Source organism: Salvelinus fontinalis, chromosome 24 (assembly GCF_029448725.1).
Source record: "Salvelinus fontinalis isolate EN_2023a chromosome 24, ASM2944872v1, whole genome shotgun sequence".
Lineage (NCBI taxonomy): Eukaryota > Metazoa > Chordata > Actinopteri > Salmoniformes > Salmonidae > Salvelinus > Salvelinus fontinalis.
The window spans coordinates 46352566-46369668 of record NC_074688.1 but is presented as its reverse complement, the minus strand read 5'-3'; the positions used below and the strand labels follow the sequence as shown (position 1 = coordinate 46369668).

General features: G+C 46.5%; 1 protein-coding gene across 1 annotated transcript in view; it reads left to right on the top strand.

Annotated features, from left to right (window-relative positions):
* Positions 1 to 17103, top strand: part of LOC129822492 (1,4-alpha-glucan-branching enzyme-like) — a 355318-nt gene that overhangs the window by 224265 nt on the left and 113950 nt on the right. The window lies entirely within an intron of this gene.

Below are 17103 nucleotides of genomic sequence, written 5' to 3'. Positions count from 1 at the left end.
TATAGGAGGAGGAGAGGTCACAGGGCTATAGGAGGAGGAGGAGAGGTCACAGGGCTATAGGAGGAGGAGAGGTCACAGGGCTATAGGAGGAGAGGTCACCGGGCTATAGGAGGAGAGGTCACAGGGCTATAGGAGGAGAGATCACAGGGCTATAGGAGGAGAAGGAGAGGTCACAGGGCTATAGGAGGAGAAGGAGAGGTCACAGGGCTATAGGAGGAGAGGTCACAGGGCTATAGGAGGATAAGGAGAGGTCACAGGGCTATATGAGGAGAGGTCACAGGGCTATAGGAGGAGGAGGAGAGGTCACAGGGCTATAGGAGGAGAAGGAGAGGTCACAGGGCTATAGGAGGAGAGGTCACCGGGCTATAGGAGGAGAGGTCACAGGGCTATAGGAGGAGAGATCACAGGGCTATAGGAGGAGAAGGAGAGGTCACAGGGCTATAGGAGGAGAAGGAGAGGTCACAGGGCTATAGGAGGAGAGGTCACAGGGCTATAGGAGGATAAGGAGAGGTCACAGGGCTATATGAGGAGAGGTCACATGGCTATAGGAGGAGGAGGAGAGGTCACAGGGCTATAGGAGGAGAAGGAGAGGTCACAGGGCTATAGGAGGAGGAGGAGAGGTCACAGGGCTATAGGAGGAGAGGTCACAGGGCTATAGGAGGAGAAGGAGAGGTCACAGGGCTATAGGAGGAGGGGTCACAGGGCTATAGGAGGAGGAGGAGAGGTCACAGGGCTATAGGAGGAGGAGGAGAGGTCACAGGGCTATAGGAGGAGAGGTCACAGGGCTATAGGAGGAGAGGTCACAGGGCTATAGGAGGAGAGATCACAGGGCTATAGGAGGAGAAGGAGAGGTCACAGGGCTATAGGAGGAGGAGGAGAGGTCACAGGGCTATAGGAGGAGGAGGAGAGGTCACAGGGCTATAGGAGGAGGAGGAGAGGTCACAGGGCTATAGGAGGAGGAGGAGGAGGAGAGGTCACAGGGCTATAGGAGGAGGAGGGAGAGGTGGAGGGGTGAACCAGATGGGGGGGGCAGTATAATAGTACTGTTCAGGAAGAGAGGTCACAGGGATATAGGATGAGGAGGGGGAGGTCACCAGGCTATAGGGGGGGGGGGTCACAGGGCTATAGGAGGAGGAGAGCTCACAGGGTTAAAGGAGGAGGAGGAGAGCTCACACAGCTATAAATCTGGAGCGGGAGAGGGCTAAAGGAGGAGAGGTCACAGGGCTATAGGAGGGGGATGGAGGGAAAGAGATGGGGGGGTGGGGGGGACCAGTATAATAGTACCGTTCAGGAGGAGAGATCACAGAGCTATAGGAGGGGGGTGGAGGGAAAGAGATGGGGGGGTGGGGGGGACCAGTATAATAGTACCGTTCAGGAGGAGAGATCACAGAGCTATAGGAGGAGGGGGAGGGAAAGAGATGTGGGAGGGGGACCAGCATTATAGTAGCACTCAGGAGGAGAGGTCACAGGGCTAGAGAGAGTGTTTTTAAAATCCTCCCTGACCCATTGGTTCCTCAATTGATCTGTGTGTCAGAATCCCTCCTGTGGAACACTAATTCACAGACAGACTTCAGCTCAGCCAGATAATTACTGTAGACCTCCAACAGGGAGAAGAGGATGGAGAAGAGGAAACGTAAGTATCACACTCCATCCCCCAGATACGGCAAAATACCTACCTCCTTCCTTTTCTGTGTTCTCTCACTCTTCTGCAGATTAATGAACTTTCTTCCCACGCAAATTCTCTTGCTCGGTCTCTCACTGCTGCTCTGTCTATCTCTCACTCTCTCCCTCTTTCTTTCTTTCTTTCTCTCTGTCTCTGTCTCTGTCTCTCTCTCTGTCTCTCTCTCCTCTCGCTGTCTCTCTCTCCTCTCTCTGTCTCTCTCTCTCCTCTCTGTCTCTCTGTCTCTCTCTCTCCCACTGCTTCTCTCTATCTCTCCCATTGCTTCTCTCTGTCGCTCTGTCTTTCTCTCTCACTGCATCTCTCTCTCTCACTGCATCTCACTCGCACTGCTTCTCTCTCTATCGCTCTCTATCTCTCTGCCTCGGGCTTTACTAGCGCCTGTAAAATTGTGCTCTGTTCTCTCACCTCAGTGTAATCATCCTTGCAGAAGGAGCGCGGGGGAGAGAAGAGACAGGGGGAGAGTGTTGTCTAACTCTGCCACCTCCGGTTCCCTCCACACAGGCAGGCAGACCCGGGGAGGGCAATTAGCTGATAGAATCACCCTGGATGAGACTGAACGCTGCAGTTAGTGAGGCCAAGTGCGAGGTGAACAGGGGGTGAGAGGTGAAACGGAGGGAGTGTTTGTGGGCAGATACACACGTATGCACGCATACAAACAAACACACACACATGATTCAGTAAGCAAGTCATTCTCCACCTTCACAGGCAGACGGTCATTAGCCCACATTACTGTTCGCTACTTTAATAGTTAATCTAAAATAAAATGAAATGTTATTGGTCACATACACATTGGTTAGCAGATGTTAATGTGAGTGTAGCGAAATGCTTGTGCTTCTAGTTCCGACAGTAATATGCAGTAATATCTAACAAGTAATCTAACAATTTCCCAACAACTACCTAATACACACAAATGTAAAGGGGTGAATGGGAATATGTACATATAAATATATGAATGAGTGATGGTACAGAACGGCATAGGCAAGATGCAGTAGATGGTATAGAGTACAGTATATACATATGAGATGAGTAATGTAAGATATGTAAACATTATTAAAGTGGCATTATTTAAAGTGACTAGTGATACATTTGTTAAAGTGGCCAGTGATTTGGTCTCAATGTAGACAGCAGCCTCTCTGAGTTAGTGATTGTTTTTTAGCAGTCTGATGGCCTTGAGATAGAAGCTGTTTTTCAGTCTCTTGGTCCCAGTTTTGATGCACCTGTCTTGACCTCGCCTTCTGGATGGTAACGGGGTGAACAAGCAGTGGCTCGGGTGGTTGTTGTCCTTGATGATCTTTTTGGCCTTCCTGTGACATCAGGTGTTGTTGGTGTCATGGAGGGCATGTAGTTTGCCCCCAGTGATGCGTTGTGCAGACCTCACTACCCTCTGGTGAGCCTTGCGGTTGTGGGCGGTGCAGTTGCCGTACCAGGCGGTCATACAGCCCGACAGGATGCTCTCGATTGTGCATCTGTAAAACTTTATGAGTGTTTTTGGTGACAAGCCAAATTTCATCAGCCTCCTGAGGTTGAAGAGGTGCTGCTGTGCCTTCTTCACCACGCTGTCTGTGTGGGTGGACCATTTCAGTTTGTCCGTGATGTGTACGCCGAGGAACTTAAAACTTTCCACCTTCTCCACTACTGTCCTGTCGATGTGGATATGGGGGTGCTCCCTCTACTGTTTCCTGAAGTCCACGATCATCTCCTTTGTTTTGTTGACGTTGAGTGTGAGGTTATTTTCCTGACACCACACTCCGAGGACCCTCACCTCCTCCCTGTAGGCCGTCTCGTCGTTGTTGGTAATCAAGCCTACCACTGTAGTGTCGTCTGCAAACTTGATGATTGAGTTGGAGGCGTTCATGGCCACGCAGTCATGGGTGAACAGGGAGTACAGGAGGGGGCTGAGAACGCACCCTTGTGGGGCCCCAGTGTTGAGGATCAGCGGGGTGGAGACGTTGTTTCCTACATTCACCACCTGGGGGCGGCCCGTCAGGAAGTCCAGGACCCAATTGCACAGGGAGGGATTCAGACCCAGGGCCTCCAGCTTGATGATGAGTTTGGATGGTACTATGGTGTTGAAGGCTGAGCTAGAGTCAATGAACAGCATTCTTACATAGGTATTCCTCTTGTCCAGATGGGATAGGGCAGTGTGCAGTGTGATGTCGATTGCATCGTCTGTGGACCTGTTAGTTAATTTAATGATTAGCTACTATTACCCTTAGCTACTTTAATGATTAGCTACTATTACTGTTAGCTACCTTAATGGTAATATTATTGTTAGCTACCTTAATGGTAATATTATTGTTAGCTACCTTACTGGTTAATATTACTGTTAGCTACCTTAATGGTTAATATTACTGTTAGCTACCTTAATGGTAATATTACTGTTAGCTACCTTAATGGTAATATTACTGTTAGCTACCTTAATGGTTAATATTACTGTTAGCTACCTTAATGGTTAATATTACTGTTAGCTACCTTAATGGTTAATATTACTGTTAGCTACCTTAATGGTTAATATTACTGTTAGCTACCTTAATGGTTAATATTACTGTTAGCTACCTTAATGGTTAATATTACTGTTAGCTACCTTAATGGTTAATATTACTGTTAGCTACCTTAATGGTTAATATTACTGTTAGCTACCTTAATGGTTAATATTACTGTTAGCTACCTTAATGGTTAATATTACTGGTCTATTTGCCATGGAGGGAAATGTACCAGGACCACTGAGAGACGGATTGTGTCCCAAGTAGCCCCTATGGACCCTCGTCAAAAGGGCTTCACTATATCAGGAATAGGGTGCAATTTGGGACACATGGGGAGAGAAAAACACTCACCTCCTTTACATAAACCAGCTAATAATGAAGGAAGGAAGTTACTATGTTACATAAACCAGCTAATAATGAAGGAAGGAAGTTACTATGTTACATAAACCAGCTAATAATGAAGGAAGGAAGTTACTATGTTACATAAACCAGCTAATAATGAAGGAATGAAGTTACTATGTTACATAAACCAGCTAATAATGAAGGAAGGAAGTTACTATGTTACATAAACCAGCTAATAATGAAGGAAGGAAGTTACTATGTTACATAAACCAGCTAATAATGAAGGAAGGAAGTTACTATGTTACATAAACCAGCTAATAATGAAGGAAGGAAGTTACTATGTTACATAAACCAGCTAATAATGAAGGAAGGAAGTTACTATGTTACATAAACCAGCTAATAATGAAGGAAGGAAGTTACTATGTTACATAAACCAGCTAATAATGAAGGAAGTTACTATGTTACATAAACCAGCTAATAATGAAGGAAGTTACTATGTTACATAAACCAGCTAATAATGAAGGAAGGAAGTTACTATGTTACATAAACCAGCTAATAATGAAGGAATGAAGTTAGGAGAGATTAAGTATATTCTTTCTGTGAATGGAATAATAGATGCACCAATCAGGATAGTCAAAGCAGATTGACCAATCAGGACAGTCATAATAGATGCACCAATCAGGACAGTCAAAGCAGATAGACCAATCAGGACAGTCGTAGTAGATACACCAATCAGGACATTTTATTGGGTAACGGCAGGCTGGAGAGCAGGGCTACTCCATCTCAGCTCCTCTTCTCGTCTCTCTCGCTCTCCTCCTCTCTTCCCTCCTCCGCTCTCTCTAATTTGAGAGCTCTCTCCCTCTCCCTCTCTTTTTCTTCCTTGTCCTTAGTGTCCTTGCTCGCCCCTCTGTTTTCTTCCCCCATCCTTCTCTCCTCTCTCCCTCTCCTCCTTTCCTCTCCTCCTCTTTTCTCCTCATCCCCTCTCCTCCTCTCTTCCTTTAATTTCTTCTCGTCTACCCCTTTCATCACTTCTCTCCTCTCCTCCTCCTCTCTCCTCCCCTTTCCTCTCCTCCTCCCCTATCCTCCTCCCCTCTCTTCCTCTCCTCCTCCCCTCTCCTCCTCTCCTCCTGCACTCTCTTCCTCCCCTCTCTTCCTCCCCTCTTCCTCCCCTATCCTCCTCCCCTCTCTTCCTCTCCTCCTCCCCTCTCTTCCTCTCCTCTTCTCCTCCCCTATCCTCCTCTCCTTTCCTCCTCTCCTTTCCTCCTCCCCTCCTCCCCTATCCTCCTCTCCTCCTCCCCTCTTCCTCTCCTCCTCCCCTCTCCTCCTCTCTTCCTCCCCTCTCCTCCTCCCCTCCTCCTCTCCTCCTCCCCTCTCCTCCTCTCCTCCTGCACTCTCTTCCTCCCCTCTCTTCCTCCCCTCTTCCTCCCCTATCCTCCTCCCCTCTCCTCTTCTCCTCCCCTATCCTCCTCTGCTTTCCTCCTCTCCTCCTCCCCTCTCCTCCTCCCCTCTCCAATCCTCCCCCCCTCTCCAATCCTCCTTCAGCTCTTAATTGTTTCCATTACATATCAATCTGTTGTAGCTGCAGGGAAGGTTGTCTGTTAAATGTGAGGGCTTTTGTAAAATGATCCATTAGGAGTGACGGGTTTCTAATCAGATCCAATCACCAACTTAGACTGCTACCTTATCTGCTGCATTAGGAAAGCTTCATTTTTCACAGCCTGTTGGTTGGTGCTAACACACAGATACACACAGCCTGTTGGTTGGTGCTAACACACAGATACACACAGCTTGTTGGTGCTAACACACAGATACACACAGCTTGTTGGTGCTAACACACGATACACACAGCTTGTTGATGCTAACACACAGATACACACAGCTTGTTGGTGCTAACACACAGCTTATTGATGCTAACACACAGATACACACAGCCTGTTGGTTGGTGCTAACACACAGATACACACAGCTTGTTGATGCTAACACACAGATACACACAGCTTGTTGGTGCTAACACACAGATACACACAGCTTGTTGGTGCTAACACACAGATACACACAGCTTGTTGGTGCTAACACACAGATACACACAGCCTGTTGGTTGGTGCTAACACACAGATACACACAGCCTGTTGGTTGGTGCTAACACACAGATACACACAGCTTGTTGGTGCTAACACACAGATACACACAGCTTGTTGGTGCTAACACACAGATACACACAGCCTGTTGGTTGGTGCTATCACACAGATACACACAGCTTGTTGATGCTAACAGCTTTCTGCAGCCGCACACATTAGTCATATCAATCAGTCAGACTGGCGATGGAGCGTGCACACACAGAAGCAGGAGGCCCAGCTGGAGGAGCCAGGGAACTGGAGAGATGTTCTCCAGCAATGCAGGAGGCCCAGCCTGAGGAGCCAGGGGACTGGAGAGATGTTCTCCAGCAATGCAGGAGGCCCAGCCTGAGGAGCCAGGGGACTGGAGAGATGTTCTCCAGCAGTGCAGGAGGCCCAGCCCGAGGAGCCAGGGGACTGGAGAGATGTTCTCCAGCAATGCAGGAGGCCCATCCTGAGGAACCAGGGGACTGGAGAGATGTTCTCCAGCAATGCAGGAGGCCCAGCTGGAAGAGCCAGGGGACTGGAGAGATGTTCTCCAGAAATGCAGGAGGCCCAGCCTGAGGAGCCAGGGGACTGGAGAGATGTTCTCCAGCAATGCAGGAGGCCCATCCTGAGGAACCAGGGGACTGGAGAGATGTTCTCCAGCAATGCAGGAGGCCCAGCTGGAGGAGCCAGGGGACTGGAGAGATGTTCTCCAGCAGTGCAGGAGGCCCAGCCCGAGGAGCCAGGGGACTGGAGAGATGTTCTCCAACAACGCAGGAGGCCCAGCCTGAGTAACCAGGGGACTGGAGAGATGTTGTCCAGCAATGCAGGAGGCCCAGCCTGAGGAACCAGGGGACTGGAGAGATGTTCTCCAGCAGTGCAGGAGGCCCAGCCTGAGGAGCCAGGGGACTGGAGAGATGTTCTCCAGCAATGCAGGAGGACCAGCCTGAGGAACTAGGGGACTGGAGAGATGTTTTGGAAGAACACACATAGCACTCTACAACAGAACACACACAGACAGATGTACACACGTATCACTGAGGGGCCTCTGCCCATTCATATCACTGAGGGGCCTCTGCCCATTCATATCACCTTTGGGGCCTCTGCCCATTCATATCACTGAGGGGCCTCTGCCCATTCATATCACTGAGGGGCCTCTGCCCATTCATATCACTGAGGGGCCTCTGCCCCTGCCCATTCGTATCACTGAGGGGCCTCTACCCCTGCCCATTCGTATCACTGAGGGGCCTCTACCCCTGCCCATTCGTATCACTGAGGGGCCTCTACCCCTGCCCATTCGTATCACTGAGGGGTCTCTACCCCTGCCCATTCGTATCACTGAGGGGCCTCTACCCCTGCCCATTCGTATCACTGAGGGGCCTCTACCCCTGCCCATTCGTATCACTGAGGGGCCTCTACCCCTGCCCATTCGTATCACTGAGGGGCCTCTACCCCTGCCCATTCGTATCACTGAGGGGCCTCTACCCCTGCCCATTCGTATCACTGAGGGGCTTCTACCTCATAGGACCTCTATCTACATTCAGCTGGCATCAAAGGACCTCTCTATCTACATTCAGCTGGCCTCATAGGACCTCTATCTACATTCAGCTGGCCTGAAAGGACCTCTCTATCTACATTCAGCTGGCCTCATAGGACCTCTATCTACATTCAGCTGGCATCAAAGGACCTCTCTATCTACATTCAGCTGGCACCAAAGGACCTCTCTACCTACATTCAGCTGGCATCAAAGGACCTCTCTATCTACATTCAGCTGGCATCAAAGGACCTCTCTATCTACATTCAGCTGGCATCAAAGGACCTCTCTATCTACATTCAGCTGGCATCAAAGGACCTCTCTATCTACATTCAGCTGGCATCAAAGGACCTCTCTATCTACATTCAGCTGGCCTCATAGGACCTCTCTATCTGCGTTCAGAAATAGAACACACACATCCTGTATCTGCGTTCAGAAATAGAACACACACTTCCTCTATCTGCGTTCAGAAATAGAACACACACTTCCTGTATCTGCGTTCAGAAATAGAACACACACATCCTGTATCTGCGTTCAGAAATAGAACACACACTTCCTCTATCTGCGTTCAGAAATAGAACACACACTTCCTCTATCTGCGTTCAGAAATAGAACACACACTTCCTGTATCTGCGTTCAGAAATAGAACACACACATCCTGTATCTACGTTCAGAAATAGAACACACACTTCCTGTATCTGCGTTCAGAAATAGAACACACACTTCCTGTATCTACGTTCAGAAATAGAACACACACTTCCTGTATCTGCGTTCAGAAATAGAACACACACTTCCTGTATCTGCGTTCAGAAATAGAACACACACTTCCTGTATCTACGTTCAGAAATAGAACACACACATCCTGTATCTACGTTCAGAAATAGAACACACACTTCCTGTATCTACGTTCAGAAATAGAACACACACATCCTGTATCTGCGTTCAGAAATAGAACACACACATCCTGTATCTGCGTTCAGAAATAGAACACACACTTCCTGTATCTGCTTTCAGAAATAGAACACACACTTCCTGTATCTGCGTTCAGAAATAGAACACACACTTCCTCTATCTGCGTTCTAGAACACACATGAACACTTCCCAGCGCTGATAAAATGCATGAATTAACACGGTGCGCATCGTTCACTTTCCTCCAGCCAGACCATCCACGGCCTCTCCTCGGGGGACCAAACAAAAATTATTCTGAAAAAATTGCAACCAGAAAGTACTCCCTCTCCAGATGAATATTGAACTAGCGCGTCCATGTTTGAAGCAGTGGCGTCTCCAGCGGCAGGCAGGGCCTGACTAATCCAGCAGAACGTTAAGGTTAGCAGACCGATGGACACGCAGCGCTGGGTCTCAGTGGTAGCTAGCGAAGTGGTATACAGCATGCTGACTAACTGACACGCACACACACAACTGACTGACTGGCCAGCTAGCCAAGCATTACTAAGGAAGGTCAGACTAGGCTGAGAACAGTTGGTATTGTGTATGTGTGGTGGGAGGGGGAGGTGTGTGTGTGTGTGTGTGTGTGTGTGTGTGTGTGTGTGTGTGTGTGTGTGTGTGTGTGTGTGTGTGTGTGTGTGTGTGTGTGTGTGTGTGTGTGTGTGTGTGTGTGTGTGTGTGTGTGTGTGTGTGAGAGAGAGAGAGGGGTAAACCCACTGTGCTGAGAGAGGCAGAGTACATTAACAATGTGTGTGAGGATACAGACACACTCACAGCATGTAAGAGGCTACACACAGTTTCCCTGTCACGCTCTTCAACTCTCTACACATCTCCTTTTACTAAATAAAGTAAAGTTTGACTCCAAGATAAAAGGCTGGGTAGATGTATAGTACAGCTTCACAGCATGGCCAAAATCCCCCAACCACCCACACACACGCACAAACAGAGCAGGACGACACAGCATACCCCCCCCCCCCCCCCCCCCCCCTCCAAGCACACACAGACACACACAAAGCAGATTGACACAGCCTCAGTCAGACTGTGGACTGTAGGCCGTAGCCTCTGGGCCGTAGCCTGTGGGCCGTAGCCTGTAGACTGTGGGCCGTAGACTGTAGGCCGTAGACTGTGGGTCGTAGCCTGTAGACTGTAGGCCGTAGCCTCTGGGCCGTAGCCTGTGGGCCGTAGCCTGTGGGCCGTAGACTGTAGGCCGTAGACTGTGGGCCGTAGCCTGTAGACTGTAGCCTGTAGACTGTGGGCCGTAGCCTCTGGGCCGTAGACTGTAGGCCGTAGCCTCTGGGCCGTAGCCTGTGGGCCGTAGACTGTAGGCCGTAGCCTGTAGACTGTGGGCCGTAGCCTGTAGACTGTGGGCTGTAGACTGTAGGCCGTAGCCTGTAGACTGTGGGCTGTAGACTGTAGGCCGTAGCCTCTGGGCCGTAGCCTGTGGGCCGTAGCCTGTAGACTGTAGGCCGTAGCCTCTGGGCCGTAGCCTGTAGACTGTGGGCCGTAGCCTGTAGCCTGTGGGCCGTAGCCTGTAGACTGTGGGCCGTAGCCTGTAGACTGTGGGACGTAGCCTGTAGACTGTGGGCCGTAGCCTGTAGACTGTGGGCCGTAGACTGTAGGCCGTAGCCTCTGGGCCGTAGCCTGTGGGCCGTAGCCTGTAGACTGTAGGCCGTAGCCTCTGGGCCGTAGCCTGTAGACTGTAGGCCGTAGCCTCTGGGCCGTAGCCTGTAGACTGTAGGCCATAGCCTGTAGACTGTGGGCCGTAGACTGTAGGCCGTAGACTGTGGGCCGTAGACAGTAGACTGTGGGCCGTAGACTGTGGGCCGTAGACTGTGGGCCGTAGACTGTAGGCTGTGGGCCGTAGACTGTGGGCCGTAGACTGTCATAAAAGGAGTAATCACAGCACCATGCAGATATATACTGTATTAATTTTACACACAAGTGGAGAATCCATGCTGTTAATCCAGCCTTCCAGCTCCTACTGTAGTTGAGTTGACTTACTTTACTGTAGTTGAGTTGACTTACTTTACTGTAGTTGAGTTTACTTACTTTACTGTAGTTGAGTTGACTTCCTTTACTGTAGTTGAGTTTACTTACTTTACTGTAGTTGAGTTTACTTACTTTACTGTAGTTGAGTTGACTTACTTTACTGTAGTTGAGTTGACTTACTTTACTGTAGTTGAGTTGACTTACTTTACTGTAGTTGAGTTGACTTACTTTACTGTAGTTGAGTTGACTTACTTTACTGCAGTTGAGTTTACTTACTTTACTGTAGTTGAGTTGACTTCCTTTACTGTAGTTGAGTTGACTTCCTTTACTGTAGTTGAGTTTACTTACTTTACTGTAGTTGAGTTTACTTATTTTACTGTAGTTGAGTTGACTGACTTTACTGTAGTTGAGTTGACTTACTTTACTGTAGTTGAGTTGACTTACTTTACTGTAGTTGAGTTGACTTACTTTACTGCAGTTGAGTTGACTTACTTTACTGTAGTTGAGTTTACTTACTTTACTGTAGTTGAGTTGACTTCCTTTACTGTAGTTGAGTTTACTTACTTTACTGTAGTTGAGTTGACTTACTTTACTGTAGTTGAGTTGACTGACTTTACTGTAGTTTAGTTGACTTACTTTACTGTAGTTGAGTTTAATTTCTTTACTGTAGTTGAGTTTACTTTCTTTACTGTAGTTGAGTTGACTTACTTTACTGTAGTTGAGTTGACTGACTTTACTGTAGTTGAGTTGACTTACTTTACTGTAGTTGAGTTTAATTTCTTTACTGTAGTTGAGTTTACTTTCTTTACTGTAGTTGAGTTTACTTACTTTACTGTAGTTGAGTTTACTTTCTTTACTGTAGTTGAGTTTACTTTCTTTACTGTAGTTGAGTTTACTTACTTTACTGTAGTTGAGTTTACTTTCTTTACTGTAGTTGAGTTGACTTTCTTTACTGTAGTTGAGTTGACTTTCTTTACTGTAGTTGAGTTGACTTACTTTACTGTAGTTGAGTTTACTTACTTTACTGTAGTTGAGTTTATTTACTTTACTGTAGTTGAGTTTACTCACTTTACTGTAGTTGAGTTTACTTACTTTACTGTAGTTTAGTTGACTTACTTTACTGTAGTTGAGTTGACTTACTACTGTAGTTGAGTTGACTTACTTTACTGTAGTTGAGTTGACTTACTTTACTGTAGTTGAGTTGACTTACTTTACTGTAGTTGAGTTGACTTACTTTACTGTAGTTGAGTTGACTTACTTTACTGTAGTTGAGTTGACTTACTTTACTGTAGTTGAGTTGACTTACTTTACTGTAGTTGAGTTGACTTACTTTACTGTAGTTGAGTTGACTTACTTTACTGTAGTTGAGTTGACTTACTTTACTGTAGTTGAGTTGACTTACTTTACTGTAGTTGAGTTGACTTACTTTACTGTAGTTGAGTTTACTTACTTTACTGTAGTTGAGTTTACTTACTTTACTGTAGTTGAGTTTACTTACTTTACTGTAGTTGAGTTGACTTACTTTACTGTAGTTGAGTTGACTTACTTTACTGTAGTTGAGTTGACTTACTTTACTGTAGTTGAGTTGACTTACTTTACTGTAGTTGAGTTGACTTACTTTACTGTAGTTGAGTTGACTTACTTTACTGTAGTTGAGTTGACTTACTTTACTGTAGTTGAGTTGACTTACTTTACTGTAGTTGAGTTGACTTACTTTACTGTAGTTGAGTTGACTTACTTTACTGTAGTTGAGTTTACTTTCTTTACTGTAGTTGAGTTTACTTTCTTTACTGTAGTTGAGTTTACTCACTTTACTGTAGTTTAGTTTACTCACTTTACTGTAGTTTAGTTTACTCACTTTACTGTAGTTTAGTTTACTCACTTTACTGTAGTTGAGTTTACTTTCTTTACTGTAGTTGAGTTTACTTTCTTTACTGTAGTTGAGTTTACTTACTTTACTGTAGTTGAGTTGACTTACTTTACTGTAGTTGAGTTGACTTACTTTACTGTAGTTGAGTTGACTTACTTTACTGTAGTTGAGTTTACTTTCTTTACTGTAGTTGAGTTTACTTTCTTTACTGTAGTTGAGTTTACTTACTTTACTGTAGTTGAGTTGACTTACTTTACTGTAGTTGAGTTGACTTACTTTACTGTAGTTGAGTTGACTTACTTTACTGTAGTTGAGTTGACTTACTTTACTGTAGTTGAGTTTACTTACTTTACTGTAGTTGAGTTTACTTTCTTTACTGTAGTTGAGTTTAGTTACTTTACTGTAGTTGAGTTTACTTACTTTACTGTAGTTGAGTTTACTTACTTTACTTTAGTTGAGTCTACATACTTTACTGCAGTTGAGTTTAATTTAGTGTAGTTGTGTACTTTACTGCTGTTTAATCTACTTACTTATTTCTCTCAAATGTTGGGTACAAATATGTTTACATCCATGTTAGTGAGCATATCTCCTTTGCCAAGATAATCCATCCACCTGACAGGTGTGGCATATCAAGAAGCTGATTAAACAGCATGATCATTACACAGGTACACCTTGTGCTGGGGACAATAAGAAGCCACTCTAAAATGTGCAGTTTTGTCACACAACACAATGCCACAGATGTCTCAAGTTTTGACGGAGCGTGCAATTGGCATGGTGATTGAAGGAATGTCCAGCAGAACTGTTGCCAGATAATTTAATGTTAACTTCTCTACCATAAACCGCCTCCGTCCTTTTTAAAGAATTTGGCAGTACGTCCAACCAGCCTCACAACCGCAGACCACGTGTAGCCACGCCAGCTCAGGACCTCCACATCTGGCTTCTTCACCTGCTGGATCATCTGAGACCAGCCACCTGGACAGCTGATGAAACAGAGGAGTACTTCTGTCTGTAATAAAACCCTTTTGTTGGGGAAAAATGAATTCTGATTGGCTGGGCCTGGCTCCCCAGCGCCCCTGCACAATCATGTGTAATCCATAGATAAGGACCTAATGAATTCATTTCAATTGACTGATTCCCTTATATGAACTCAAACTCAGTAAAATCTTTGAAATTGTTGCATGTTGTGTTTATATTTTTTGTTCAGAATAAATCTAGAGAGGGGGACATGGAAAAATAGACTATTATGAAACGGGTTGTTTGGATCCTGGATGCTGATTGGACGAGCAGCATTCTAAATCGTGCTGTATTTACCGACACAGGTACACCTATGCCGGCTAATAATTCCATCGGAATTATCACTGAGATCATCATGATGATGTTGCTGTCTGAATCATCTCCTGTATTTATCTCAACTCTCATATTATTTATCCTAGCTTCCAGCCTAGCATTTAGTTTGGTACAGCGGAGGTTAATATAAACCTAGCATTTAGTTTGGTACAGCAGGGGTTAATATAAGCATTTAGTTTGGTACAGCAGGGGTTAATATAAGCATTTAGTTTGGTACAGCAGGGGTTAATATCACCCTAGCATTTAGTTTGGTACAGCGGAGGTTAATATCACCCTAGCATTTAGTTTGGTACAGCAGGGGTTAATATAAATCTAGCATTTAGTTTGGTACAGCAGGGGTTAATATAAACCTAGCATTTAGTTTGGTACAGCGGAGGTTAATATCACCCTAGCATTTAGTTTGGTACAGCGGAGGTTAATATAAGCATTTAGTTTGGTACAGCAGGGTTAATATCACCCTAGCATTTAGTTTGGTACAGCGGAGGTTAATATCACCCTAGCATTTAGTTTGGTACAGCAGGGGTTAATATAAGCATTTAGTTTGGTACAGCAGGGTTAATATCACCCTAGCATTTAGTTTGGTACAGCGGAGGTTAATATCACCCTAGCATTTAGTTTGGTACAGCAGGGGTTAATATAAGCATTTAGTTTGGTACAGCGGAGGTTAATATCACCCTAGCATTTAGTTTGGTACAGCGAGGGTTAATATAAACCTAGCATTTAGTTTGGTACAGCAGGGGTTAATATAAACCTAGCATTTAGTTTGGTACAGCGGAGGTTAATATCACCCTAGCATTTAGTTTGGTACAGCGGGGGTTAATATAAGCCTAGCATTTAGTTTGGTACAGCGGGGGTTAATATAAACCTAGCATTTAGTTTGGTACAGCAGGGGTTAATATAAACCTAGCATTTAGTTTGGTACAGCAGGGTTAATATAAACCTAGCATTTAGTTTGGTACAGCAATGTTAATATAAGCCTAGCATTTAGTTTGGTACAGCAGGGGTTAATATAAGCATTTAGTTTGGTACGGCGGGGGTTAATATAAGCATTTAGTTTGGTACAGCAGGGTTAATATAAGCCTTACTGTTTGCCTGTCCAACCTTGAAAACAATGTGTCACTCTTGAATTGCGATCTCCCCTGGATTCTCTACCACCATCTCCCTTGGAGACTCTACCACCATCTCCCCTGGATTCTCTACCACCATCTCCCCTGGATGCTCTACCACCATCTCCCCTGGAGACTCTACCACCATCTCCCCTGGATTCTCTACCACCATCTCCCCTGGATTCTCTACCACCATCTCCCCTGGATTCTCTACCACCATCTCCCCTGGATTCTCTACCACCATCTCCCCTGGATTCTCTACCACCATCTCCCCTGGATTCTCTACCACCATCTCCCCTGGATTCTCTACCACCATCTCCCCTGGAGACTCTACCACCATCTCCCTTGGAGACTCTACCACCATCTCCCCTGGATTCTCTACCACCATCTCCCCTGGATTCTCTACCACCATCTCCCCTGGATTCTCTACCACCATCTCCCCTGGAGACTCTACCACCATCTCCCCTGGACTCTCTACCACCATCTCCCCTGGAGACTCTACCACCATCTCCCCTGGAGACTCTACCACCATCTCCCCTGGAGACTCTACCACCATCTCCCCTGGAGACTCTACCACCATCTCCCCTGGAGACTCTACCACCATCTCCCCTGGATTCTGTACCACCATCTCCCCTGGATTCTGTACCACCATCTCCCCTGGAGACTCTACCACCATCTCCCCTGTATGCTCTACCACCATCTCCCCTGTATGCTCTACCACCATCTCCCCTGGAGACTCTACCACCATCTCCCCTGGACCCTCTACCACCATCTCCCCTTTAGACTCTACCACCATCTCCCCTGGATGCTCTACCACCATCTCCCCTGGAGACTCTACCACCATCTCCCCTGGAGACTCTACCACCATCTCCCCTGGATGCTCTACCACCATCTCCCCTGGAGACTCTACCACCATCTCCCCTGGATTCTGTACCACCATCTCCCCTGGAGACTCTACCACCATCTCCCCTGGAGACTCTACCACCATCTCCCCTGGAGACTCTACCACCATCTCCCCTGGATTCTGTACCACCATCTCCCCTGGAGACTCTACCACCATCTCCCCTGGATTATGTACCACCATCTCCCCTGGAGACTCTCTGAAATAAAATAATGTGAGAATGTGCTGAAGCTAGCTGGTGTTGTATGGACAGACAGATGAGCTCTCTGATGAACAGTAACCCTCCAAAGTCAATGGGGGATTAGAGATGAAGCTACTCCACTCTCCTCAGGTGGCACTTCGACAGAGAGAGACACAGAGAAAGAGAGACACAGAGAGAGAGAGAGAGAGACAGAGAGACACAGAATGAGAGAGAGACAGAGAGAGACAGAGAGACACAGAGAGAGAGAGAGACAGAGAGAGAGAGAGACAGAGAGAGAGAGAGAGACAGAGAGAGAGAGACACAAAGAGAGAGAGACACAAAGAGAGAGAGACACAAAGAGAGAGAGACACAAAGAGAGAGAGACAGCATGAGAGAGACAGCATGAGAGAGAGAGAGTGAGACAGAGAGAGTGAGACAGAGAGAGTGAGACAGAGAGAGTGAGACAGAGAGAGTGAGACAGAGAGAGTGAGACAGAGAGAGTGAGACGGAGAGAGTGAGACGGAGAGAGTGAGACGGAGAGAGTGAGACGGAGAGAGTGAGACAGAGAGAGAGATATCCTGTGGTAACACCCCCAGCTTCAGTCATATTCTAGTCTCCCACTGGA